At 44.9% G+C, this 27,741-nt stretch overlaps 1 protein-coding gene across 1 annotated transcript in view; it reads right to left on the minus strand.

Moving 5' to 3' along the window:
- The window catches only part of MAOA (amine oxidase [flavin-containing] A), a 119,142-nt gene extending 91,771 nt beyond the window's left edge, over window positions 1–27,371 (minus strand). Inside the window, exon 1 of the mRNA XM_039914647.1 lies at window positions 27,303–27,371. The gene's annotated coding sequence lies outside the window, so the exon portion shown is untranslated. The remainder of the gene's footprint in view (window positions 1–27,302) is intronic.
- Window positions 27,372–27,741: the final 370 nt, after the last annotated feature.

The raw sequence follows: 27,741 nt of genomic DNA on the forward strand, positions 1-27,741 counted from the left end.
TTAAGGAGGACACAACTTTGTTCATAAATCAACGGAGATTTCCAACACATTATCCTCTACTCAGGACAATCACTGTAATTGCTAATTTTTCAGGTTGAAATGAGATTTATATCCCCTAATTAAGATTTGAGTAAATTGTTCTAATTCCCTAAAAAAACCAAAATCCAACCCCTCCCCCGGCCCCACCCCAGCCATATGTTGTCAGTCCTACCTTGAATTCTTTAAAGCTTTTGAAAGTTTGTGGATCTTGTTGTCTGGAAAGATTGTTTTCATGTAAATAAATCTGTGTAATACTAACATATTTGTCTCCTTGATTTGATACATTTCCAGCTTTCTTTTTCTGATTTTAGAGTGAATTATACTGAGATCTGAGGGTCGGAAATCTCTCTAAAGAATTAGGATCAATAGTGACCAATACGTTTGAAAAACTCATCAGTTAATAAAACCTGCTTCTGTCTCAGTGCACGTTTGAGATCTTGCTGTGAAGAAAGAACCTCCGCCTCTCTAGGACCGAACCATCATCATCATCAATGGTGTTTATTTAGTGCTTACTGGGTGCAGAGCATTGTACTAAGCACTTGGGGGCGTCCAATACAACAGATTTGGGAGATATGTTCCCAGCCCACAAAGAGCTTACAGTCTAGAGAGAACAAATCAAAGAGGAGCTATTTCAAGTACAATAATTTCAGCCTCCAACCTTACCTTGCATCCCTCCTCCAACCCCTCCAACACACACACACACACACACACACACACACACACACACACACTTTTATGCGTACAGGAGCAGCATGGTCTAGTGGAAAGATCACAGGCATGGGAGTCGGAGCACCTGGGTTCTAATCCTGACCCTGCCACTATTGGCTGGATGACCTTGAGAAAATCACTTAACATCTGTAAAATGGAGATTCACTGCCAGACTTTCCTCCTGCTTAGACTGTGAGTCCCATGTGGGTCACGGACTGTGTCTGACCTGATTAACTTGTACAGACTGCAGGGCCTGGAACAGTGCTTGACACACGGTAAATGCTTAACCAACACCACAGTAGTAATTTTTACACTGTGAGTCCCCTACGGGCTGAGAAACTCTCTCCCTGTGCTTAATACAGTACTTTCTCTCTGGAAAAAAATTCCAAATTTCATCGAGTTCAGCACTTAGTTCAGTGCTCTGCATATAGTAGCTGCTTAATAATTATTATTACTTCTACTAATGGTACTACTATTACCCTCCCCGCTCACCCACCCTGTTAGATGGTGAAGCCCACTGAGGGCTAGGGAACTCTTGTGTATTTTCCCCCAGAACTTAGTTCAATGCTTTGCACACGGTAAATACTTAAGAAATACTATTACTTCTACTGTTACTGCAGCAGCCCCCCCCCGCCCCCATTCTCCCCCACCTGCCTAAACACACACACAAACCACTCTCTCTCTCTCTCTCTCTCTCTCTCTCTCTCTCTCTCTCTCTCACACACACACACACACACACAAAATCAGGGGCAAGGATTCCTGGGTCCAGACCAGACTAGTTCCCCTCTACCGGGATGAAGCATAATCAAGCTCCCATCTGTATCTCTAATGCACCCCGCTGGCTAAAATGCTATTGAATCCAGATGCTTATGAAAATAGGCGGCACTCTGGAGGGTCTCACCCAATCAGCAGCATGCTCACATCTTTCTTCCATGTCCCAGCTATCTGGTTTGCAACAGCTTGGCTGACTGGTTACATGTTTGGGATAAGGAGGGTTCACGGAATCTGGGTGTATCCAAACAGCACAAGGGTATATTTACGGAATCTGTGGATGTATATTCAAGTTTGTTTTCCAACTTACAATTCAGACAGCACTGAATCCTCAATTATATACCCAGCATTTGTGTATACCATTAAGTATAGTGATTCAGTGATAACTTTTGTTTACAAATAAAAATGCGCTGAGCCCTTCCTGTTGCCATCTGCCTCCAAATCTGAAAAAGTGAAATGAGTATTAGCTCATGAACAGCTGGAGCAGGTTTTGGAGCATTTTTGATATTTTTCAACTTGAAGGATGAACGGGGCTGGCACCCGTTGCTCCGGAAAGCCCCGGAGTCGATTTGCGGGATGGTGTCAAGGCCCTGGTGCCCACTAAGATCCCGAGCGGAAGGAAGTGCTCCAGGAGGTGTCCCGCCATCTGTTCAGGGGTGAGTGCCCCAGGCCCGGGTTGCACGCACCAGCCCCGTGGCCCCTGATCGACTGAAATGAGCTATTGTGACCTCTGAGCGGAGCTGTTACTCTCTGTTCCATCTGGCAGAGATTCAGATGCCTTCCCCTCTGCCATAATCCGGGTTTTCCCTATGCCTTTTGACTTGAACATGATTAGTAGGGTTGGCCAACGCCAGTCCAAAGATGAGAGCCCTTTTCGGGATTTGGTGAGCCATGGGCTGGAAAGAAGCCGGTGATGAACATATGCATGCTAGCTGAGGGGGTAGGAATGACAGAACAAGTTTTCCTTAATGTAGGATGTTGAGTGAATGTGACCCCTGTACTGTAGGAGAACTGGGTGTTTTGATACACCAGCTATCATTTATGGATGCGCTCACTGCTGCTGCAGAAAAAATGCCCAAAAGGGTGAGGCTTTCCGAGTAAAGATTCTGTAGGGCTACAGTCTATCTTTCTCCTATGAATCAACATTTTACCGTGGCAGAAGAGTTTGTGGACACTAATGAAGCTGAGAGCTATGTCACTGAGAGATACTTTCTCTTCAGGGTTACCCGTAATGGAAAGATCTAAGCTGAAGCATCAAACAAGGTTGATTCACTTGTGCTGGGCAGCAGAAGCATGGGAAAGAGTCAAAGGCAGATGACCAAGTGATCAAAATGTTGATCAAAGACAACAGCAGAGACTGAAGTTTTTACTGTATGGAAGACGACAATGGTAAACCACTTCTGTATTTTTTTTTACCAAGTTTTTACCAAGAAAACTCTATGGAAAAAGAACCATAGGGTTGCTATGAATCAGAAATGACTCGATAGTAACTAAGAAGATAGTCTATATATGGAAATAATAATAGTGATAATAATGGTACTTGTTAAGCACTTATTATGTCCTAAGTACTGTTCTAAGCCCTGGGGTAGACAAGTTAATCACGTTGGACACAGTCCTTGTCCCATATGGGGCTCACATTCAATCCCCATTTTACAGATGCGGTAACTGAGGCACTGAGAAGTTAAGTGACTTGCCCAAGGACAAACAGCAGCCATGTGACGAACCAGGATTAGGACCCAGATCCTTCTGACTCTCAGGCTTGTGAACTAGGCAACGCTGCTTCCCCATCTATACTCCATCATTCATCTGGCCCAGGGCTGAGTGACATCAAACTGAAGGGACTGCAGAAACTGAGACAGAAGAGCAGCCAAAACAGCAGCATTTCTTCAAGTGTCCATTCGCCCCCAATAACCATAAATTTGTCAAGCTGTGTTCCTCCCTCCCCAGCTAGGGCTGATGATCGGCTCTACTGCTTTCTATACTGGCATTCAAATTGAAAGAAAATAAGAAAGACCAACTCCTTCCTCAGCCATCCAGATGGCATCTTCAGTCACATGGTTAAAAGGACTTTGTCAGAGTAGTCATCAGTTTCACCAAAGGAGGCAGTCATTTAACTGTCTCTGGTGGAAATGGCCAAAAGTCATTGTTTCAGCTATTCATTAGGATCCAGAGGGACACCAAAGCTCATTTCAGCTCCATTAATGGAAACGTGGCAGTTGCTGAGTTTCCATCTTGCTACTGAAGCCCATTCCGAGGCCTTCAGTCGACAACCTTGGAAAGGCAGTGGTTTTCTCATTGTTCCAAAGATTTGAATTTGAGGGCTCCATGCATTACGGGACAGTGCAGAAGGTCCCGAACAACTGCCTCAAGGTCCAGTGCAACGGGTGTTGTGAGGGAGCCTGCTTCAGCACCCACCTCCTCTCTTCCTCGCCGTCTGGGGAAGTGTGCGTCTAATCCAGGACAGGGAGAGTCTGAGGTGACAGGTCTTGGCTCTCTGGGGTTCAGGACCAAGGTGACCTCTTAACAATGCTGTTAGCCATTTCTCTGACTTGGCTTCAGATGTTCTGACTTTCCCCAGTTTTTCTGAACTCCTGGCTTCTAGTAACGTAAGGTATAATAGTAGTAATAATAATAATAATGATGACGATAGTATTTGCTAAGTGCCTACTATATGCCCAGTATTGTACAACGAGCTAGAGTAGATTACAAACCAATAAAGTCAGATATAGTCCCTGTCTCACCTGGACAGGGATGAGGGAATTGAGGTACAGAGAAATGAAGCGACTTGCCCAAGGTCACCCAGCAGGCGAATAGTAGAAACAGGATTTAAAACTCAGGTCTTCTGACTCAGGCTTGTGATCTTTCCACTAGCGATCTTTCCAACGCGTGAAGCAGAGTTTGAAGCTAGAATATCTTTAACACCACCTCTGGGCCCAACCTGGCAATAGAAACCCTCTCATTCTCTTTCTCAGGGGCTCCAAACTTTTGGTGAAAGGCAACTGCCCTGGAGCATTTAATAATAGCAACTGTGATACTTGTTAAAGCACTTACCATATGTCAAGCACAGTATTAAGTACTGGGGTAGATGCAAGATAATCAGGTCCCACACAGGGCTCATATTTTAAGTAGGAAGGAAAACAGGTATTGAATGCCTATTCTGCAGATGAGGAAAAACAATCTCTTCTTGTTTTATTTAACTTATTCAAAAAGGGAAACAACATCCTTGCCTTTATCATAATTCAACCTCTAGTCAAAGCACAAAATGTCTGACCATATTTTATCTTTGAAGGGTCCTGAACCTGTGGCTCTGCTTAGTGAAATTCTAGTCAACCAAGGAACCTGATTTGGCTAGGTGTGCCCTAGAGAGGCCGAAAATATAACTGAACTTGCTCAAAATCTTGTTTGGTTTCTACAGTCTGTTATATGCAAAAATACCTGACAAGGCAGCTCTGTATGGAAACACTCTCTATCTCTCCTAAACCTACTAAATACCCCAGCATATATTTGGCTAAGGGCTGAGATAGGGCAGCTTGGCTGGACTTGAATTAAAATCCAGATGTGGGGTGGAGGCCTCCCACAAAGAAAATTGTGCTTTTATCAGGGTAAGAAAGTAATGAGGGCTCTTTTGCCTCTCTCCTCCTTGAACTTCAACACCTCACAAAATGCTTCCATGATGACCTTTATCTGGAAACTAAATTGCTCATGCTCAACAGGGATTCTTCTATGGAGGGGGATTTTAAACCATTTGCTTTAAAAAAAATAAACATTTCAGAGATTTTTGAGAAAGTTCCTGGAGAGCTGTGCACTTTGGAAAGGAGCAGGGATATCACCCGGTTCTTAAAGATGCCTCTTTCTGCAGTAGACTGGTGGTAATAACAAGCTTTTATTACTGCTGGGAGAAAATCTCTCTGTTTGAGTTTGCCCCAGCCATCATGTTAAGCCTTAGTAGCATAGGTCTGCAGGAAGACTGGGGGGTAGATCAAAAATGGGTCATCTTAGGGAGGAAGGTGGGACTGACGGGGAGAGGGGAAGCCCCAATCAGGGGTCATATGTCACCCCATCAGTGTTATGGAGTGTTCACACTATGCTGTGTCAGACATAGATCTCCTTACGCTTTGTTACAGTTGCTTCCTCTGGTCCCTGGAGCCTCCCATTATTTGATGGGGCTTTAAGATCAGGGAAGGTCTTGCTTAGAGGGACTGTTTCATGCTTTCCATTCTGGGAAAATCAGGCAGCATACATCATTTCATAAGGCTAGTAAGCGCTCATTAAATACAATTGAATGAATAAGGCTAGTTGTATAAATCGTCTTTAATCGTGGAATTTTACTCTTCATGTGCTTGGAAAGCAGTGTGGCCTAATGGAAAGTGTACGGGCCTGAGTTCTAATGCTGACTCTGGCACATCAATCAAACAAGCAATGCTATTTATTGAGCGCTTACTAAGTGCAAAGCACCCTACTAACCACTTGGGAGAGGGCAATACTACAGAATTAGCAGGTGCATTCCCTGCCCAAAACGACCTTACAGTCTAGAGGGACATACTTCTGTGTGGCCTCAGGCGAGATACTTTTCTGTGCCTCAGTTCCCTCATCTGGTAAAATGGGGATTCAATCCCATGCTCTCCTTTCTACTTAGACTGACAGCCCCATGTGGTAGAGGGACTGCGCCCAACCTGACCAACCCGATTAACTTGTACCTACCTCATCCCTTAGAACAGTGCTTGGTACATAGTAAGCACTAAACAAGTATAATAACAACAGTAATAATAATAATAACTATGAAAAACTCTCCCTTAAGTCCAGGACAGTCAGCCGGTCAACAATAGTTACTGATGCGTCATTCAGTGATGGCTGAAATCTTTCTTATTTCGAAGAGGAAAGTTTCTCTTAGAAATTGATGCATCAGTATTAATTGGGCATTTCCAGTTAAAAGAGTCTAGTCATAATTATCCCCTATTCATTTTGAGTGCGGTGGCAAACAGCATATGTAAGGGGATCCAGGCATGAAGCTGGGAAGCGGAAGATCAGAAAAAAAGACAGTTAGTCAGTGAGAAGGCCAGATGCAAGAAGACAGGCAGAGAGAGCCAGTAGCTTGAAACAAGCTAAACATCGATCTATACACATTTACCCATTCTTCAGTAACTTCCGATGGTTACCCATTCCCCTCTGTGTCAAGCAGAAACTTCTGACCGTTGGCTTTACGGCACTCACTCAGCTCTCCATCCCTTGTATCTATCCTTGCTCTCTTCCACTACCCCTCATCCTGCATATGTAGTTCCTTTAACTCCGATTTACTTATTGTGACTCATTCTTGTCTCTCTTGCCATCGACCCCTTGCTCCCGGCTTTCCTCCAGCCTGAAAATCCCTCCCCTTAACATCTGGCAGACCACTGTTCTCCCCTTTTTCAAAGCCCAATGAAAACATCTCCTCCAGGAAGCCTTCCCCGAGTTTACCTCCGTTCTCCCCACCCTGGTTCCTTCCCTACTGCTTCCACTTAGGTGAGTCCTTACCCCACCCTATCTCCACTGAGCCCTTTATGAACCTAACTTCAAACTCGGTCGTTTCTTCCTACCCATAATTTATTCAAGTGCTGTGTTTTATTTAATGTTTGATTTGTACCAGAGACCAGGCACAGAGAGCTTTGGAGATTGAGCATGGGAAGAAACAGCTATAGATGGAAAGGCAGAGGGACAAGGAGGTAGAGAAGGAGAGGAGACTAGTGTGAAATCACAAGAGCTTCAACAGACTCATCTGCCACTGCTCAATCAATCAAATCATTCTATCTCAACAGGCCTCAAGGGAACACCTTCCAAAAAGAAAAATCCAAACAATAATGCTCGTTTAGCTTAGAAATTGCTACAGCTCAACAGCTAGCATTCCTTTGCCCTTCTCCTGGTACGGGAAGATTTACTTATTGGCTTGTTTGTATGCTAAAATATTACAGTGGGAATACCGCATTTTGCTGTGCACCTGCCACTGTGATGAATCTGCAGTTTGGAAGCCGCCAGCTTTTTCGGATTGAAGTTACTGAAGAAAACTATGGGTGGGGAATAATTTTTGCAGAGAAGCAATAGTATTATCAAAAAAGAAAAAAACCAAAGGATAAACAAAATTAAGAGACAGACCATTTTAATTGGGCTTTTCTAAGCTTCATTTTAGACTTCACAGACTATTTCCTGTAGTTATTAAAAAACACCGCAATAGGGGATAAAAGAATTCTTTTGGTCTGATTGACTGATTTACTCCATTGCTTCTTGACTTCTCTCTCTCACAGGCCACTGCTCTGAGCCTCCCAGTTCTCCAAGATGACACACTGCCAAACCCTATGGAGAACATTATGTTCTAAAATTAGTCTTTCTTTTCATCTTTGGAATGCAAAGTCATCATCCGTTCATTCAGCCTTGTTAGACAAAAAGGTTCTGAAGGTCCCTATATAAATGTGAATATGGATGTAGATTTGAAGGGAACATATGCTTAAAAAATCAAGATGACCTTTGTCCCTTCTATTCCTTTCAATGTCTTATAGAGAAGCAGCATCGCATAGTGGAAAGAGCACGGGATTGGGAGTCAGAAGTCGTGGGTCCTAATCCCAGCTCCGCCAATGATCAGCTGTGTGACTTTGGGTAAGTCACTTGACTTCTCTGTGCCTCCGTCACCTCATTCGTAAAATGGGGATTAAGACTATGAGCACCATGTGGGACAACCTGATTACCTATCTTCCCCAGCGCATAGAATAGTGCTGGGCACATAGTAAGTACTTAACAAATGCCCGCATTAACAGGCTCTGTTAACTTAACAGGCTCGCATCTCCTCCTGCCTCCAGGATGTCTCCAGCTGGATGTTGGCCCGCCACCTAAAACTCAACATGAGCAAGACTGAGCTCCTCATCTTCCCTCCCAAACCCTGTCCTCTCCCAGACTTCCCTATCACCGTGGATGGCATGACCATCCTTCCCGTCTCTCGGGCCCACAATGTCGGTGTCATCCTTGACTCGTCTCTCTCCTTCACCCCACACATCCTATCCGTTACTGAGACGTGCCGGTTTCACCTTTACAATATTGCCAAGATCCGCCCTTTCCTCTCCACCCAAACGGCTACCTTACTGCTACGGGCTCTCGTTATATCCCGGCTAGACTACTCTGTCAGCCTTCTCTCTGATCTCCCTTCCTCCTCTCTCGCCCCGCTCCGGTCTATTCTTCACTCCGCTGCCCGACTCATCTTCCTGCAGAAACAATCTGGGCATGTCACTCCCCTTCTTAAACGACTCCAGTGGTTGCCTATCGACCTCCGCTCCAAACAAAAACTCCTCACTCTAGGCTTCAAGGCTCTACATCACCTTGCCCCTTCCTACCTCTCCTCCCTTCTCTCTTTCTACTGCCCACCCCGCACGCTCCGCTCCTCTGCCGCCCACCTCCTCACCGTCTCTCGGTCTCGCCTATCCCACCGTCGACCCCCGGGCCGTGTCCTCCCGCGGTCCCGGAACGCCCTCCCTCCTCACCTCCGCCAAACTGATTCTCTTCCCCTCTTCAAAACCCTACTTAAAACTCACCTCCTCCAAGAGGCCTTCCCAGACTGAGCTCCTCTTCTCCCTCTACCACCCCCCCTTCACCTCTCCGCAGCTTAACCCTCTTTTCCCCCCATTTCCCTCTGCTCCTCCCCCTCTCCCTTCCCATTCCCTCAGCACTGTACTTGTCCGCTCAACTGTATATATTTTCATTACCCTATTTATTTTGTTAATGAAATGTACATTGCCTTGATTCTATTTAGTTGCCATTGTTTTTACGAGATGTTCTTCCCCTCGACTCTATTTATTGCCATTGTTCTTGTCTGTCCGTCTCCCCCGATTCGACCGTAAGCCCGTCAAACGGCAGGGATTGTCTCTATCTGTTGCCGACTTGTTCATTCCAAGCGCTCAATACAGTGCTCTGCACATAGTAAGCGCTCAATAAATACTATTGAATGAATGAAATGCCATCATTATTATTATCTTTCCATGTCTCATTCTCTGGGCATAATGATAATGGCATTTGTTTAGAGCTTACTATGTGCTAGGCACTGTACCAAACTGGGGTGGGTATAGCACAGTTGGGTCAGTTACATTCCCTGTCCCACATAGAGTTTACAGTCTAAGAGGGAGGGAGAACAGAAATTTAATCCCCATTTTACAGAGAAGGAAACTGAGGCACAGAAAATTAAGTGACTTGTGTGATGTCCTATTCTCTTTCCATCTACTCCTCTTCCTGTCCTTTTGCTTTTTTCACTCTCTTTTCCTTTCCTAACTCTTCCACTCCCCTCCCTCGCTTCTCTCTTTCTCCCTTTCTGGTTCTTTTCCTCCTTTCCTCCCCAGTATATTTTCATTCTCATTCATTCTCTCTCTTTCCCCCATTAGACTGTAAAATCCCTGAAGCCAAGAAGCAATCGCTCAAGCAAGCAACGGTATTTACTGAATGCTTACTGTGTATAGAGCATTGTACTTACTGCTTGAGAGAGTACAATATAACAGAGTTGGTAGAAACATTCCCTGCCTACGAGGAGCTTACCGACTAGACAGGTGGATGGATGGACTGGAAAGAATTGTATTTTTCCTTCCTAGTGTACTTTCCCAAGCACAAGGAATTGTAGTTTTCCTATTTTTCTTCTTCCTCTCTACCCCTACCCTGTGCCAGGGTAAGGGGCACAAACATGCTTCTTGCCTGGGCACCACTGAGGCACAGCAACCTTCCCATTCCATAGAATGGTTGATAATCTGGAATTTGTTTATTGGTGATTCGTAAGATTTGGACACCACATTTCATGCTTCATTACAAAGATGTTTACTTGCAAGGGGCCTCAAATTTGCTTTCATTAGGCTCAGAGTCGGTCATGCCTTGAGTAAACTTCTTGCTCTAGAGCTGAGTTATTCTGAGAAACCAGTGGGAACCTTAGAGAAGACATCAATCTAGATTCAAAAAATAAAGGAACTGGGATTATTTGAATGAAGAGAAGGGTGAAAGGTCTTCCAATAGAGAATCAATCATATTTATTAAGCAATTTCTGTGTATAGAACACTGTAATAAGTACTTTTTATGGTATTTGTTAAGGGTTTACTATGTGCCAGGCACCGTGCTAAGCCCTGGGACGAACAAACTAATCAGGTTGGACCTAGCCCATGTCCCACATGGGGCTCACAGTCTCAATCCCCATGGTACACATCAAGTAACTAAGGCACAGAGAATTCCTTTGCACAGAGCACAGGTCTTTGTTGTTGACACAGTATCTTACCCAATCCTTCTCATGTCTGCCTGGGTGGCCCCATGTCATCTTCCATTTCTTTCTCTCTCGAGCAATGGTATGGCCAAATCCCTCAAGCCATTGGGTTGGTTGGCCCTTAGTTATCTCATTACATCCTCAGTAATGAGATAACTGTCTGGATGGCCCCATTTCCTGCCTGGCCCCTTTTTTTTTTCTCTCTTGCAAATCTTCTGGACGGTGAGCTCGTTATGGGCAGGGAACATGTCTGCTAATTCTGTTGTTTCGTACTCTACCGAGTCCTTAGTACTGTGCTCTGCAATTAGTAAGCACTCCATAGACATGATTCATTGATCGGTATTTACCAAATAATCTGTAGCAGAGGGCTCAACCAATTTCCTTTTCATGGACCCCAGAAAATAGATTCATTCCCTTCAATCATTCCTGTTGCAAACTGAATTCCCTATGTAGCTTGGGTCCCTAAAGGGAGTCCAATGATAAACTGAGGGAGCTTGGGCAAGTCGTTTAACTTCTCTGTGCCTCAATTACCTCAACTGCAAAATGGGGATTAAGACTGTGAGCCGCAAGTGGGACATGGTCCGTGCCCAACATCATGAGCTGGTATCTACCCCTGTGCTTAGTGCAGTGCCTAGCACCTAATAAGCACTCGACAAATGCCATTAAAATAAAGATTAACAATTAGTAGAGCACTTTTTCTATTGCATGCTCAAAGGGGCAGTGTGGAAAGAAGGTCACAGTCCTGTGATCCATAGATTCAGAGACCAAGAGGGACTGGGAGGCAGTTCCCAGAATCGCGAAGGGTGTCTCCTAGGCGTATACGGTTTATAATCCATGAGCATGGTATGACTCAGGACCTTTAACCCACTTTCTTCTCCCTCCCTACCCAGTTCCGTAGCTGAAGAACTAGCTGTGGGCACACTGTCATTACTCACATCATGATCGCCTCTCCCGTGTTTTAGTGCAACAGAATTTGTTCACAGGTGGGGACAATTATGTGAGGATACCTGACCTTGGCTGCAGTTTGGGGTGAGTTCCTCTGGGCTCTACATTCTCCCTGACTGAATACTAGACTCACTACATCACTTGCTTTCCTACTCCAGGTGACTGAGGGATTCAAATAAGGGAAGTAGACTGAGCCAAAGACTTGACTGAGCCAAAGAGCTCCCCATCAGGATTAACCTTAAGAGAAAAAGTTGTATTTTTATTGTTTTAATGGTATTTGTTAAGCACTTACTATGTGCCAGGTACTGTACTAAGTGCTGGGGTAGTTACAAGCCAGTCAGATTGGACATAGTCCACGTCCCACGGGGGGGCTCACAGTTGTAATCCCCATTTTACAGATGAGGTAACTGAGGCCCAGAGGAGTTAAGTGACTTGTCCAAAGTCACACAGCAGACAAGTGGCGGGGCTGGGATTAGAACCCGGGTCCTTCTGACTCCTAGGGCTGTGCTCTAGCCAATAGGCCACGCTGCTTCTCTAACCTTATGAGAGAATCCAGGGTTGCACCAAAGAGGGGAAAAACCTTTGCCACTCTAATTCTGCTATTCAGTAAAATCACACTAAGGCCAACCTTTCCAACTATATCTGACAAAGAGAAGCATCATCTGTCACTCCCAATAATAAAGCCAAATTCACTCCCATTTTATCCTTGCCTTTTCCTTTAATGGTGCCTCTCCTGACCAGACCTCTCAACTCTTCACACCAAATGGTGTAGGAAGCCAGTAAGCATTTCCCAAGCAGTCAGAGGAAAATCCCCGGGTAGCATCGGATGAAGATTTAAAACCAACACATATCCAGTCTGATTTGCTGCACCGAGCCAAAAGGAGCAGGCCTATGCTTAAGCGTTTCACAATTATCTTCCCCGAGAAGTGTTCATTATGAGCTTATGTTTCTCTCCTGGATTCCATAATCAGCGGTGGTAATGGGTCTGCTAGCAAACAGATTTGTCTGAGATTAAAAACCGGTTTTCGGTGTGAACTGTAAATGGATCCTATAAAAGATGATCTCTGAGAATTTCAGAGGTAGGATTTCAAGTGAACCAAGAGAGAAACCAGCCAAATGGGCATACATAGGGTTATCTGCCTAGTCTTGTACTTGTCCTTCCTCCTACTCATCATTATCATTATTTTTGTTAAGCACTCCTATGTGTCAGAGCACTGTTCTAAGCACTGGGATAGATGCAACTTTATCAGCTAAGACACAGTCCCTGTCCCACATGGGGCTCCCAGGCTGAGTAGGAGGGAAAACAGGTATTTAATCCCAATAAAAATAATAATAATGATATTTGTTAAGCTCTTACTATGTGCTAAGCACTCTTCTAAGTGCTGGGGTAGATACACGGTAATCAGGTTGTCCCATGTGGGGCTCACACTTTTAAACCCCATTTTACAGATGAGGTAACTGAGGCATAGGGAAGTTAAGTGGCTTGCCCAAGATCACATAGCAAGCACTCTGCAGAGCCGGAAGTAGAACCCAGGTCCTCTAAGTCCCAAGCCTGTGCTCTCTCCATTAGGTCATGCTGCTTAGACCGAGTGCACTATATGGGATGGGGACCGTGTCCGATCTGATTATCTTGCATCTATCCCAGCATTTAGTACGCCTCTTGGCACATGGTGAGCACATAAATATTATTATAACTATTACCATCTGAGATAGCCCTAAAGTTGAAACATTTATGAGAAGCCTGTTTTAGTTGTAAACCTATCGACTCCAGGATTTAAGGCAAATCCTCAAAATTAGGTGCTGCCTAAATAGACACAAATCACACATTCACTTTCATCCACCACCAGACTGTAAGATCGCTATAGGATGGAAAGGGGTCTACTAATTCTGTTGTATTGTCTTCTCCCAAGCATTTAGAACAGTCTAGTCAATCAACCAATGGTATATATTGAGTGTTTACTGTGTGCAGAGCAGTTAACTAAGTACTTGGGAAAATACAACAGAGTTGCTAGGTACCATCTCTGCCCATAACAGAGCCTGCGATCTACCTTCCCTCCCTAGTCGCTGCCGCTTTGACCCCTCCCAGGTCCCGAGATAGCACTCTTCAGGACTGCAAAGTTGGAGGTCCAGAGCCAGGGCTGAGAGGGGTGGTGGAGAACAGGTGGTGGTGGTGGAAGAAGAGGAAGTGCTTAGTACAGTGCACTGCACACAGTGGGATGCTCAACATCCATCAGTTGTATTTATTGAGCACTTACAGTGTACAAAGCACTCCACTATACGCTTGGTAAATTGCGATACAGCAGAGTTGTTAGACGCTTTCCCTGCCCACAGATTTCTTACAGTTTAGAGGGGAGATAGACATTGATGTAAATAGATAGCATCATTATCCCTTGTACTAGGCAGAGGGGGAGCTGGGGGGAATGTATCATTTAGTAAGGAAAGTTGTGGGGCTCCAGCAAGGTAAGGCTGGGATTAACAGGAGAGAGGGAGGAAAGGAGGAAAAAACGGAGGGAGGAAGGAGAGAAAGAGGGAGGGAAGGAGAGAGGGGAGGGATACTGGCAATATTGGCAAGAGAGAAGACCCGATCTTTATATTGTCTCATGAGGAAGCAATTTCTACTTGGCAGTTGTGGAACCTTACCAGAAGCTTGGAGCTGAGTGGACAGAAAAGGTTCTTAACGGGGTGGGAAGCAGGGTTCAGAGGAGGGCTAAGCCTCAGGGACCAAGTAAGGAGAGAGGGGCAAGGCAGTGGGAGTGATGTGGTTGGGTTCTGTGGGGACTACAGGGTACTTGGTACCAGACGGGTCTACCTGAGCAGACTGCAGGGAGGCAGGAGAAACCCTCTCACTCAGGTTGCTTCTCTCAAGCCCGGCCCCTCTCCTGGGACCGCCTTCCCTGCTTCGTCACCTGGATGGACTCGGTGTGGAGCTTGGCACCCAGACCCTGGCCTCGTGCCACCCCCACCCACTGTGGCCATCCTGGACTAGGCAACCATTGGTGTCCTTGGAGAGCAGAGTTCTTACCCTCATTTCCTCTCCCTCCTGACTTTCCTTTTTTCCCTTCCTCCTCTCACCACCGCCTCTGAGGGAAGAGTCCTCACACTACAGACATTTATCAGAAACAACCTGGACCATGGAGGGGCAGAAACAGCAGGGGGAAATTCACAGGTGCCTAAAGTTGGGGAATGGTTATCTTGAAAGCCGGGTCCTGCTCCTTCTGCAATACTCCCGAAAAAGGTCTGGGGCTGAGTTTCTCATCGCTGAATTGCACTGCAGCTTGGCAAAAATGTCCTCCCTGCCATTCTCTCCACTTAGAGAGCATTATGCTATTCCCCTCTGGCAAAACAAACTGGAATGCGTGGCAAGTACCTGATTATCCTTTTCTCTCAATTCTTTTTACTTAAAAATGTTACTACCTGCTGGCATTTCTTGGCATATAGTAAGTACTTAACAAATATCATTACTATTAATATTTATTTACTGCTTCCTGATAGAATTTGTGAGGGCCATTCCGCAGCCAACCCCTCACCCCCCCCCCCCCCGCCACCAGGGAGTCCCAGGAAGTTAGGGGGACCCATCTGCAAACTGTCATACTGACACAGTGGGTCTTCCCCTTCCTCCCCTTCTCCCAAGCCCCACTCCCATATGCCTCCTCCCTCTTGATTTTTTCCTTTGGCTCAGTTCATTCACAAGAGCGCCTGAAATCCTGTGGCCACTAGGTGGAGGGGAAGCACTGTCACATTATTAGCCAAATGAATAATAACAATAATAACAAAAAATAATAATTGAGGCATTTGTTAAGAGCTCATTATGTGTCAAGCACTCGGCAGCATGACCTAGTGGATAGAGCACGTCTCTGGGAGTCAGAAGGACCTGGGTTCTACTCCTGGCTCTGCCACTTGTCCACTGTGTGACCTTGGGCAAGTCATTTCGCTGTGCCTCAGTTACCTCATCTGTAGAATGGGGATTAAAACAGAAAACCCCATGTGGGACAGGGACTGTGTCCACCCTGATCTGCTTGTATCCACTCCAGCACTTAGTTCAGTGTCTGGTACATAGAAGGCGTTTACCAAATACCACACTTATTATAACCATCATCATCATTATTACTATTATTATTACTACAATCAGATCAGATGCAGTCCCTATCCCAAAGGTATTCAAAGACTCAGGGGGAGGGAGAGCAAGTATTAGATCCCCTTTTACAGATGAGGAAACTGAGACAAAGAGAAAGTAAGTACTTTGCCCAAGATCACACACAGCAGGCAAGTGGCAGAGCTGGGATTAAGACCCAGGTCTCTTGACTTCCAAGAGTTATAACATTTATTAATTATGGTATTTATTAAGCACATACTATGTGCCAAGTACTGGGGTATACAATATTCAATACAATATTCAAGTTGAACCCAGTCCCTGTCCCAAATGGGGCTCACTGTCTAAGTAGGAGGGAGAACGGGTATTAAGTCCCCATTTTAAAGACAGGAAAACTGGGGCCTAGAGAAGTGGAGTGGTTTGCTCAAGGTCACACAGCAGTCAAGTGGCAGAGTGAGCATTAGAACCCAGGGTCTCTGACTCCCAGTTGTGTATGTTTTCCACTAGGCCACGCTTCTCCAATTTTCATTTTTAAATCCAAATTTTACATGTGCTAGGGAGAAATAAACAAAGCGACTCCCTCTCCCCACCAACCTTCCATTCTTCCTGGAATTTGCCAGCGGGTAGGTTTCTGATGGATGGCTATTCGTCAACCTCATTGGCAGAGCCTGTCATTGTCAGGTCTCCAGAGAGCATGCTTAATGAGGCTTTTAGGGCATTTTTTCAGGCTCCCCTTCCCCTTTCATAGCCACCCTTCTAATTTGGAGTAGACATTTCGCAGCCTTTATCTACGGTCTGCATTCTTCACTAAATGCCAATGATCCACACACCCTCCTCCATCTCATACCCGCCGTTTTCAGAGCAGAACCAGCCTCGTGCATTGTGAAAAGAAGCCTGTGGTGGTGTCCTACAGAGGGTTTGATTTAGACAGGAGCAGGGCCGGGCTGTTCATTCAGCGCATTGCTAGACCAAGATTACAGAGCAGGGAGCGGAGGCTGACTAGAGAAGAGACCGCCCCTCAAACGCCCAGCCTGGCCTGTTTAACTGCTGCTCTGAAATAGCCCTTAAACCGAGAAGCAACGAGGACGGCTTGTGTCTCAACGAAACACGGATATGGTGGATGACATCAGCCGCAGCCAATCGCAACTCTCCAATCGGGTCTGGGGCTCGAAAGCCATTAGGTGATATCTTATTAATACAGAGGAGGGAAGGGGAGAGAGGGAGAGAGAGTTGTCAGAATACATATGCCTCAGATCCCCTTCTCCAGCAGCCCTGCTTGGGGGAGGGTCAGGCCCGACAGTGAAAGAGCCTTTTGCAAATGCTGTAGGACTTGTAAAACTGGCCTCCCCATGTCTCTCACCAGCCAAACTGGGCTTAGCCTGCCAGAAAAAAAGAAAAATATCCTAACCGTTTCTACCAAAATGGGTCACATAAAGACAGTTACTTTTAACTCCCACCGACGGCAAATTCACCCTCTCGTGATATCTCCTGTCAAATATATTCATGTCATTCTGCCCCCTTTTCCCTTTCCTTCTGTGACTCCACACCGGCCTGGGCTCAATTTGATTTGTACGAAAGGGCCAAATGACTTGCATTTTTACAGAAGAGCAGGGGAGGAAAGTAGATTGGGAAAGTATGGAGATGAAGTCCTGGAAATTTGCTTCACTTGATGGCCTGCAGCACTGATTCTGCACTGGCAGTGGCAGTGCCAGTCAGCCAGTCAATCGTATTTACTGGGTGCTTACCGTGTGCAGAGCACTAAACTGAGCGTCCAGGAGGGTACCGTGCAACAATAAACTGGCACACTCCCTGCCCACAACAAGCTTGCAGTCTAGCTGCACTAGAGAACTTGCCTGTTCACATGGTGTGTGGCTTCCCGGGGAACTGTTTGCATTCTGGTACCTCCCAGGGCTTCTCCAGGGGCTGCGAAAGAGGATGCCTAATTGACACACACCCTCTCCTGCCTGAAACTCCCCCAGCCCATATCCAACAGACCAGCACTCTCCCCCTCTTTGATGCCCTACTGACTCCTACAGGAACTTTCTCCTTACTAGGCTCTCATCTCCCCACCCTATTTTCCTCCTCTACTACCTAACCCATGCACTTAGTCCCACGCTCTGAGCAATTTAGGTACTCTGCCCACCCTATGACTGCATTTATGTACCTACCCTTATACTCAGTCAATTCCCTGTCCTGTTATTTATTTTCATGTCTGTCTCCCCCATTAGACTGGAAGCTCCTTGAGGGCAGTCATTTCCTCCAACTTTATTGTACTCTCCCAAGTGCTTAGTACAGTGCCCCAGACAAAGTCAGCTCTCAATAAATACTATTGAGGGAATACCATTATTTCTTCTAGATGGTAAGCTCGCTGTATTGTACTCTCCTAAGCACAGAGTACAGTGCTCTGCAGACAGTAAGTGCTCAATAAATATGATTGAATGAATGAATGACAATTATCAGAGCAATTAATACCAGTGTTCAGTGTCTCAATCAGTTCATATCGTTAGAGGGCAAAGATATTAGTGTTGTGCATTTTATGAAAAGTCATTTTTTATGAAAGTGTTACTTGGACCATTTTTAATATCACATTTCAAGTGTTTACATCTTCAGAGTCTCATATACCTTTCCCTCTAATTAGTACCTTAACCCTACAATAACTAGGCACTTCAACCAGTACAATACAACAGGCAATGACAGACTGGGGAATAAAAAGTTTAAGGCAAAGTGCTGTATACAACCTTAAGGACAAAGCAGCTAAGCAATTCCAATTCCTTTAACCTTTCCTCACAGAACAATTTAATCTCATTTATTTGGTTCTTTGGTGGACTTTCTCCAATTTTTCCACAGACATTTCACATTGTAGTGATCAAAATTGGGTATAATACTCCAATTAGGGTTTGACTAATGCAGCAAATGGGAGAAAGACTACTTCCTATACATCATGCTCTGGGCTCTGATCCAAAGCCTCATTAATGTACGTTCAACAAATGGTTTCCAAACTGATCCTTTGACTGGACAAAGAAGAAGAAGGGATTCAGAGTGATTCGTTCCCTACCATCACAGACCTGGGACAATCCTGCTGTTAGTCTCGAGGAAAGAAACAGCATGGCTTTGTGGATACAAGGTAATCAGGTTGGACGCAGTCCCTGTCCCACATGGGGCTCACAGTTTTCATCCCCAGCATGGCCTAGTGGACAGAGCATAGGCCTAGGAGTCAGAAAGACCTGGGTTCTAATCCCAGCTCCTCCACTTGTTTGCTGTGTGACCTTGGGTAAGTCACTTAACGTCTCTGTGCCTCCATTTCTTCATTTGTAAAATGGGAACGTAAACTGTGAGCCCATGTGGGACAGGGACTGCGGCTAACCTGATTACTTGTATCTACCCCAGTGCTTAGAAGAGTGCCTGACACATAGGAGATTTGGATTCTAATCCTGACACAGCAAGTACCTTGTGAGGTTAAGACATCAGTGGGGAAGGCTTTTGACCAAAAAACCACCTTAGAAGATTCCAAAAAATGAACTGACCCAGAACAGATCCTTAAAAAGTAACTGGCTGAATTGGGTGGGAAAACATAGTGGCTAACTCGACAGTATCACAGCATTCATTTAATTGTATATACTGAGTGCTTACTGAGTGCAGAGCACTGTACTAAGCGCTTGGGAGAGTACAACAATGAACAATCACATTCACATACCCTACCCACAACGAGCTTACAGTCCAGAGGTGGGGAGACAGACACTAATATAAATGAATAAATTACAGATGTGTACATCTGTATTGTGGGGCTGGTGGGGTGAACAGGGGAGCAAGTCAAGGTGACATAGAAGGGAGCGGGAGAAGAGGAAAGGGGAGCTTAGTCAGGGAAGGCCTTTTGGAGAAGATGTACCTTCAATAAGGCTTTGAAGTAGAGAGAGAGTAATTGTCTGTCAGATCTGAAGAGGGAGGGCGATCCAGACCAGAGGCAGGACGGGGGCAAGGGGCATCAGTTTACAGGTCAACTGGGCCCTCTCTCCGGCATGTTAAAAAACAATGAGCTGTCCCCTGCTGAGGTTTATTTCTTCCTTGCTCTCTCACCCAGTGGTCTCATAACTGGCAGCAATAAGAGTTTGAGTGGTGCTGTGAGCTCCTTATGGGCAGAGAACATGTCTACCAACTCCATTGTATCCTCTCAAGTGCTTAGTGCAGAAATCTGCACCTAAGAAGCACTCAGTAAATACCACTGATTGGTGGATTTCTATGCAAACTGCTACCCCTAAGATCAACTCTTTATAATACAGGTTCTTGGGCTTTCTCGAAGTCTTGAGGCTCGAGCCTCAACCGTCGCTCTTGATGAGAGACCACTGTCCCCCCGGTAATAGACTGGAGAATCTGAAGGCCCACTAAGGGGAGTATCGAACAGTCCGGCACAAGAACCACAAACAGCCTGGTCTCCTTAACCCTGCAGTCAGTCTCCTAGACTGTGAGCCCCATGTGAGACCGGGACTGTGTCACGATCCAGTAGATTATATCAACTCCTGCACTTAGTTCAGTGCTTGGTACCTAATAGGAGCTTTGCCAACACCACACATTATTATTAGTGTAGTCAAGTGAGCTGCTTCTATCGTAAAGGCATTCAGGATATACTTGGGCCATTTTATTCATTCAGACTATGTGTTTGGTAAAGAGGATAGGGAAAAATAAGCAAAAGACCAGAGTGATATAAAGGAATTCTCAAATCTATTCTATTCCCAAATCTAGTCTATCTGCAGATGTGTTAGCTCAATCCAGAACCATGTTAATATTTATGCATCCAGAATAAGGAAAATAAGGGGGATTTGGGGTGTCAAATAATCAATGGTATTTATTGAGTGCTTACTGTGTGCAGAGCACTATACTAAGCCCTTGGGAGATTACAATAAAATAGATGTGGTGGGCGCATTCCCTGCCCAACAGTGATCTCACAGTCCATCCTGCAACTCTCTGATTGCATGCTGGTAAGGACACAGTTTGACTTACTTCCCTTGATGGGGATATTAGAGTCAGTTTGCTAAACCAAATCCCATCCTCAGCTAACCACCAAGTCATTTTTGAAGAAATTTATTCTCTTTTGTAAAAAGACCGACGAGAGGTGTCAGGAAGAAAGCCAAGCTTTTTAAAGACGAGACTCCACTGGTCAAAGTAGAACAATAACCAGTACGCAGCTATTCTCTAGTCCCATTTTAATAACATGATAAAGCAGCAATAAAATCATGAAGAAGAAAAGAAAGATATTTCAACCAGTGAGCTGCTGGTAAATTTTTTAATTTGGCTAAACTCACAAGTCCTAAAAGACCACAGTTCTTTATTAATTTAAGCGATATTGAAGGAAACTAAATAAGGCACATTGCACTCTGAAATGCAAAAGGCATTATCATACAAAGGTGACTAAGATATGTATATTAGTGAACATTAACTGTGCATATGAATGCCCACTCTTTTACTAGAATATTTTGTTACTCATATTTGGTTAGATAAGGTCTTTTTCTAGTGAAGAAAAACAACACATCTGGCCAAAAGCAAAGAAAAGTACTGAGATTAGTTTATGAAAAATTGAGATTCTCAGGGAATATTTCATCAGGTTTTTTTTCTTGCACCAGTTGTGAAATAGTCCAGGCACAAACCAGCCATCAATGTGTGCCTAATATAAAAACATGGACTTTTAAATTGGCTAACCAGGTTTAGGAACATGGATATTTTTACAAATGCAGATTGATCAAATAACAGTCAGCAAGTAACTGACTGTTACCTGCAGAACTGCTCTGGGCATGTCACTCCCCTCCTTAAAATCCTCCAGTGGTTGGCTATCAACCTCCGCAGGAAACAAAAACTTCTCACTCCGGGCTTCAAGGCTCTCCATTCCCTTGACTCCTTCTACCTCTCCTCCCTTCTCTCCTTCTACTGCCCACCCCGCACACTCTGCTCCTCTGCCGCTCACCTCCTCACCGTTCCCGGTTCACACCTACCCCGCCGTCTATCCTGTCCCACGTCCTCCCGCTGTCCTGGAATGCCCTCCCTCCTCACCTCCGCCAAACTCTCTTCCCCTCTTCAAAGTCCTACTGAGAGCTCACCTCCTCCAAGAGGCCTTCCCAGATTGAGCCTCCCCTTTTCCCTCTGCTCCCCCTTTACCTCCCCTCAGCTAAGCCCCTTTTCCCCCTTTCCCTTTGCTCCTCCCCCTCTCCCTTCTCTTTCCCTCAGCACATTTGTATATATTTTTATTACCTTATTTTTTTGTTAATGAGGTGTACATCCCCTTGATTCTATCTATCGTGATTAAATTGTCTTGTTTTTGTCCCTCTGTCTCCCCTGATTAGACTGTAAACCCGTCAATGGGCAGGGATTGTCTCTATCTGTTGCCGAATTGTACATTCCAAGCGCTTAGTACAGTGCTCTGCATATAGTAAGTGCTCAATAAATACTATTGAATAAAAGTATTTCACCCTTGAATAGTAATAGACACAGCCTGCTTTCAGAACACTGTGAAAGTATATTACAGTATGAGAGAACAGAATGCAGTTGATTTTAGTGGGGGCGCGAGAGAGGGAAAGTAGGTGGGGTCTAAACTGGAAACTCCACCTAGCTCATGAATGAAATGCTTGAAAAAACTGTGTGCATCCATGTGTAACAACAAAAGCACACCCTGCCGTCCCCCTCCTGCCTTTTTAATTTTTTTAATGGTATTTGTTAAATGTTACTGGTGCCAAGCACTGTACTATGCGCTGGGGTAGATACAAACCAATCAGGTTGGATACAGTTCATGTCCCACATGGGGCTCACAGCCTGAGGGAAAACAGATATTAAGTTGCTATTTTATAGATGAGGAAACTGAGGCACAGAGGAATTAACAGAGCTCCTATTTAAATTAACCAAGCGCATACAAATTGCAAAATTGTTCAAACCCAGTAGGGCCAAGGATGATGGGAAGATGGTATCACCATAAACGAGTGTGTGGAGAAAAACACGAAACAAAGCAACTAAGATCAAGTCACCTGAAAAATATCAGAACGTCTAATTGATCAAGGATCCACATTTAAAATGAAGAACTCAAGAGAGGGTACTATAAGCATTTTCACCATGTCTTACATGTTTGACTCTTAGCCTTTTCTTAGTTGGTCTGATCATTCTTTCTGGTGTCCTCAAGGATTTCTGGTTTTAGATTATTTGACTTTAGTTGTGATTTAGGTGATTTGTGGGCAGATCTTTTTTCTATATATGCACTAACACCCAAGGCTCATATATCTGGTATTTTCTTCATCGGCTGAGGCTTCCCATGGCTAAGCTCCTATGCACTTAGATTACCCAGGAAGGTTAAATTGTCCAGCAAATCTGCAGGACACCAGTCACATTGACACACAAGGCTAGAGCAGAAACTCGGACCAATGTTGTTTTCCTAAGACTCCCGGTTGATGAGAAAGATGGAGAAACTTCAGTCTCTTCTCTATGGGCATGCTCATCAATCAATCATTGGTATTTACTGAGTGCTTACTTCATGCAGGACACTGTATTAAGAGCTTGGGAGAGTACACTAAAACAATGCTAGCAGACACCTTTCCTGCCCTCAACAAGTTTACAGTCTAAAAGGGGAGGCAGTCATCAATATAAGTAATTTTATTACTGGGGGATTGAGGGTGGGGCGAACATCAAAAGTCCCATTCATTTATGCCAGAGTAGTAGTCAACCAAAAAGGTTAGGGCAATGACTGTGGAAGAAACCACTTGCCTTTCTTCAGATTCTTTCCTATCCCAAAAGAAATCCCAACTTGTCCCCTTCCCTCCCTTATCTTTTCCTCCTTTCTGCTCCTTCTTTCTGTCTCTTTTTCAAATCTCCTTAAAGATTAATTTTGCCAGAGGGTGGCTGCCAGACTGGAGATGGTTTGATCGTCTCATCACAGAGATTGTCTTGACTTAGGAGGCCAGGTTACAATGGAGATACTCACCGGTTAATTCCTCCCTCAGGCTTAGGCTACTCAATGATTCACTGCTGCAATGAAGGGTAAGCATTTAATTCCAGAGCACACTAGATTCCTCTCAGTGGGTGAACTGCCCAGCTGACAATGGAAGAATTACTGTCTATTTGGCCCGGTCAAATCCCTTCAGGCGTAAGAGCGTAAACAATGCGGCACACTGGCTTAGACCATTCAGACCTATTTTCTGTCTGTTTCCGAGAGTGAAGAACCCAAGGGAGGTGAGTCTAATGGTTGAACTTCATTCTCCTCATTAGACTTGTATTTTAGAACTTCCCTAACTTCTCCTTTGACTAACTCCCCCGGATCTCTCAACTGGTGGACGCTTCTCAACGTGCTGCATCCCTGCCCATTTTCTCACTTGTCACACCCACTGGCCCAGTGGGACACTGACTGGCAGGAATAAAAGTGTATGAGTAACATTGCAGAAACCATCAGGATCACGTCAATTCTTTTCTGGGGCTTCTCGGTCCCTAATCCTCTTTAACCACATATCCCCAAACCTCAAAATTCTCCAATGGTTGCCAGTTCCTTGCCTCATAAAGCAGAAACTCCTGGCCATTGTGCCAAAGATTCAGGGGGAGTTAGTCGAGGGGAAGTTATAAGATGCAAGTCTAACCAGGAGACTGAAGGTCGACTATTAGACTCACTTCCCTTGGGTTCTCTGTTGCCAAAATCCTGAGCCGGCTGTGAGAGCGACTCCCAAATGGAGGAATAGGTAGTAGTTAACCAAAAAGGTTAGGGCAATGACTGTGGAAGAAACCACTTGCCTTTCTTCAGATTCTAATGGCAGGGCTGCCCTGCTCGGAGAACCTGGTCTCTTTCTGCTTTCCTTCTCCTCTGGCTCTGGTTTCACCCCATCATTCTCTTCCCTTATACATTCTTAGGTAGGGTGCAGTGAACGTCATGGTGATGGGGAAAGTATATTGGGTTTGGTTTTTATATTTAGGATCCCAAACACTAATATGTGAGATCCTTGCTATATCCTTCACGGATTATGGATAATTATCTAGATTCCAGGGAGAGGGAATGCCCATGGGAGAGATTTGGGAGAATCTTATAAAACTTTCCTCATCTGCCCTCTAACATTTCCGACTGCTGTGAGTTTGGGTGCTGCTTTGGGTTATAAAATGCTCCTTCCAGGAGTTTCTGTTTCTGCTGCTAGCATTGCCGGTCCTCTAATCTGCTGAATCAGTCCCAGAGAGTCGAGCTTCCTGTCAATTACCGGCAGGAAGGGCTAACTCAGCAGATTATGGGATGAGCAGGTGGAGGGCAGCCCGTGTACTGAAGCTCCAAAATACAAAAATCACCTCAGAGTGTGCAGACATTTCTAGTTGCATCTTGATGACAGAGAAAAGAGGTAGAGAAAGGGTTGGGGAGGAAAGGTGAAAGAGAAGAGAGTAAGACCCAACCCAAATATCTTTTATCTACCCCAGTGCTTAGTAAAGTGCCTGGCACATAGTAAGTGCTTAACAAATACCATTTTTTAAAAAAAGGCCCTGTAAAGAAGACGGGGAGAACTTTGAGAGCAGAAGTAGATTCAGGAGAGCTGGAAGTCTCGTGTTTGCCCCCTGGATGTAGACAGGCCATCCTTGGCCCTGAGCTTCTAGACCCGCTCAGTTGACGATAAGTCAACTTAAGTTCCATGTTTCGAAAAATACACATATGTTTAGAATACCTATCTTCGAGTTGAACACACGGCTCCCTTCTCATCCAAAACTTCCCAGTCGATCGTATTTATTGAATGCTTATTGTGTGCAGAGCACTGAACTAAGCGCTTGGGAGAGTACAATATAACAGACACATTCCCTGACCATCTACCTCTGCATCAAACAGAAACTTCTAAGCGTCATCTTTGAGGCACTCAATCAGCTTTCTCTGCTCTAGTTATTCCCGTTCCTCTCCTCCTCTCCCACTACAACCCCACCCACATATGCTGCTCCGCTACTGGCCACCTACTCACTGTGCTTTCCTCTCATCTCCAGCTATCGATCCCTTACTCGCACCCTCCCTTCTGCCTCCTCCTGCCCCTTCCACATCCAGCAGACCACTAATTAAAATCATTACTAATAACGATGGTATTTTGTTAAGCGCTTGCTATATGCCAAGCACTGTTCTAAGGATTGGGGTAGATAAAGGTAATCAGATTGGACACAGTTTCTGTCCCACATTAGACTCACATTCTTAAAGATGTGACTTGCCCAAGGTCACACAGCAGACAAGTGGCGGAGCCGGGATTAGAACCCACTACCTCTGACTCCCAAGCCTATGCTCTTGCCACTAGGTCAAGCCCTGGGTAAAATCACATCTTCTCCCAGAAGTCTTCTCTGGCTAATCTTTCATCACCTCACCCTATTTCTTATGTAATTATTCCCATCCTCAGCCTTTACATTCACCCCCCTTTTAGACTGTGCGCCCGTTGTTGGGCAGGGACTGTATCTGTTCCCGAATTGTACACTTCAAGCACTTAGTACAGTGTTCTGCACACAGTAAGTGCTCAATAAATATGATAGAATGAATGAATATGGGTATTAAAGTACATATTCACAGTCATTCAGATCTTGACTGGGTACCTTCCTCTCCCTCCCTGTTAACAGGCTCCTTGTTCTTTTTTATTTTAATAGTATTTGTTATCAGTCACATTTTTCGAGTGCTTACGGTGTGTGGAGCACTATTATTACTAATTGTTAAGTATGTGACAGGCACTGTACTAAGCACTGGGATAGATACATGAAAATCAGATTGGCACTGTCCCTGTCCCACATGGGTGTCTCAGTCTTAATCTCCATTTTACAGATGAGGTAACTGAGGCACAGAGAAGTGAAGTGACTTACCCAAGGTCACACAGCCAACAAGTGGTGGAGCGGGGATTAGAACCCAAGTCCTACTGGCTCCCTGTCCCATGATCTATCCACTAGGCCATGCTGCTTCTGATTTTGTTGAAGTCCCGAGCTACTACTGCTGACCTGGCTTGCCCAGCCAAACAAGGTTTCCATAAAACACCATACCAGGCATGCTAGTATAAAAACATACATTGCAAAACACAGCCTAACTTTATAATACTGTGTTCACATTGCAACTGTAATGTACAGTCTGCTCCACCCACAAAATGGGCTAAAAATCAATAAAGAGTCATTTAAGCTTGGAGTCCTTATACAATTCAATTTTTCTCAGTTTTATGTCCAATAGATCATTAAAAAAACCCAACACTTCTGGCTTAGGGTGAATAGGGTGGCAATGCCTTCTTTTCTCTCCTACCTTCTAGAAAGAGCTTGCCACTATCTGAGACCAATAGATTATTTGCCTACTAATTGTTTCTGCTCTTTTCTGCATAGACTCTTCTCCTGTTATTAATTATCAGGGTGTTTTTATGTCAAGAGGTAACATATCTCGCTTGTCGTTTGCACTGAAGAGCCAGAATATAATAATATAAAGCCTTGAACTCTTTTGTTTGCCAAGTATCGATCACAGGTTTGTAAGAACCCTATTTTCCTTTCTTGCTATTTTTCTCTTTCTCACCTTACCTCTGATCTATATTCTCCTGCCATGGTACATTTCTGCATCATAGTTTCTTTTTTTCTTTTCGGTGTGTGTGTGACGGGAGAATACTCTAAGCAGCTGGTTCTACAGTAACCATGACAACAGCGATGACATCAGGAAGAGGGCTCACCATTACCACAAGGACTCCAGGCTAATTAAATGCTAATTATGCTTGTATAATTGTAGTTTAAACATTTCCTGTGCTAAAAATAGAAAGAGTGATGGGGAAGAGATGGGGCAAAAGTCCTCTTTCTGCATCGGCTGTCGGTATGGGTTTAACACCACCGCCTCTGCGGGCTCCCTCACAGTGTCATTTCTGTGGGGGAACAGTCTGCGAACAGCAGTCAGACCCTCATTTGTGTCTGTCATAATCCGACCCGGCCCCAGAAGTCTGGATGGCCCCTAATGTTTGCTGGGCCAGTG

Source organism: Ornithorhynchus anatinus, chromosome 18, assembly GCF_004115215.2.
Source record: "Ornithorhynchus anatinus isolate Pmale09 chromosome 18, mOrnAna1.pri.v4, whole genome shotgun sequence".
NCBI lineage: Eukaryota > Metazoa > Chordata > Mammalia > Monotremata > Ornithorhynchidae > Ornithorhynchus > Ornithorhynchus anatinus.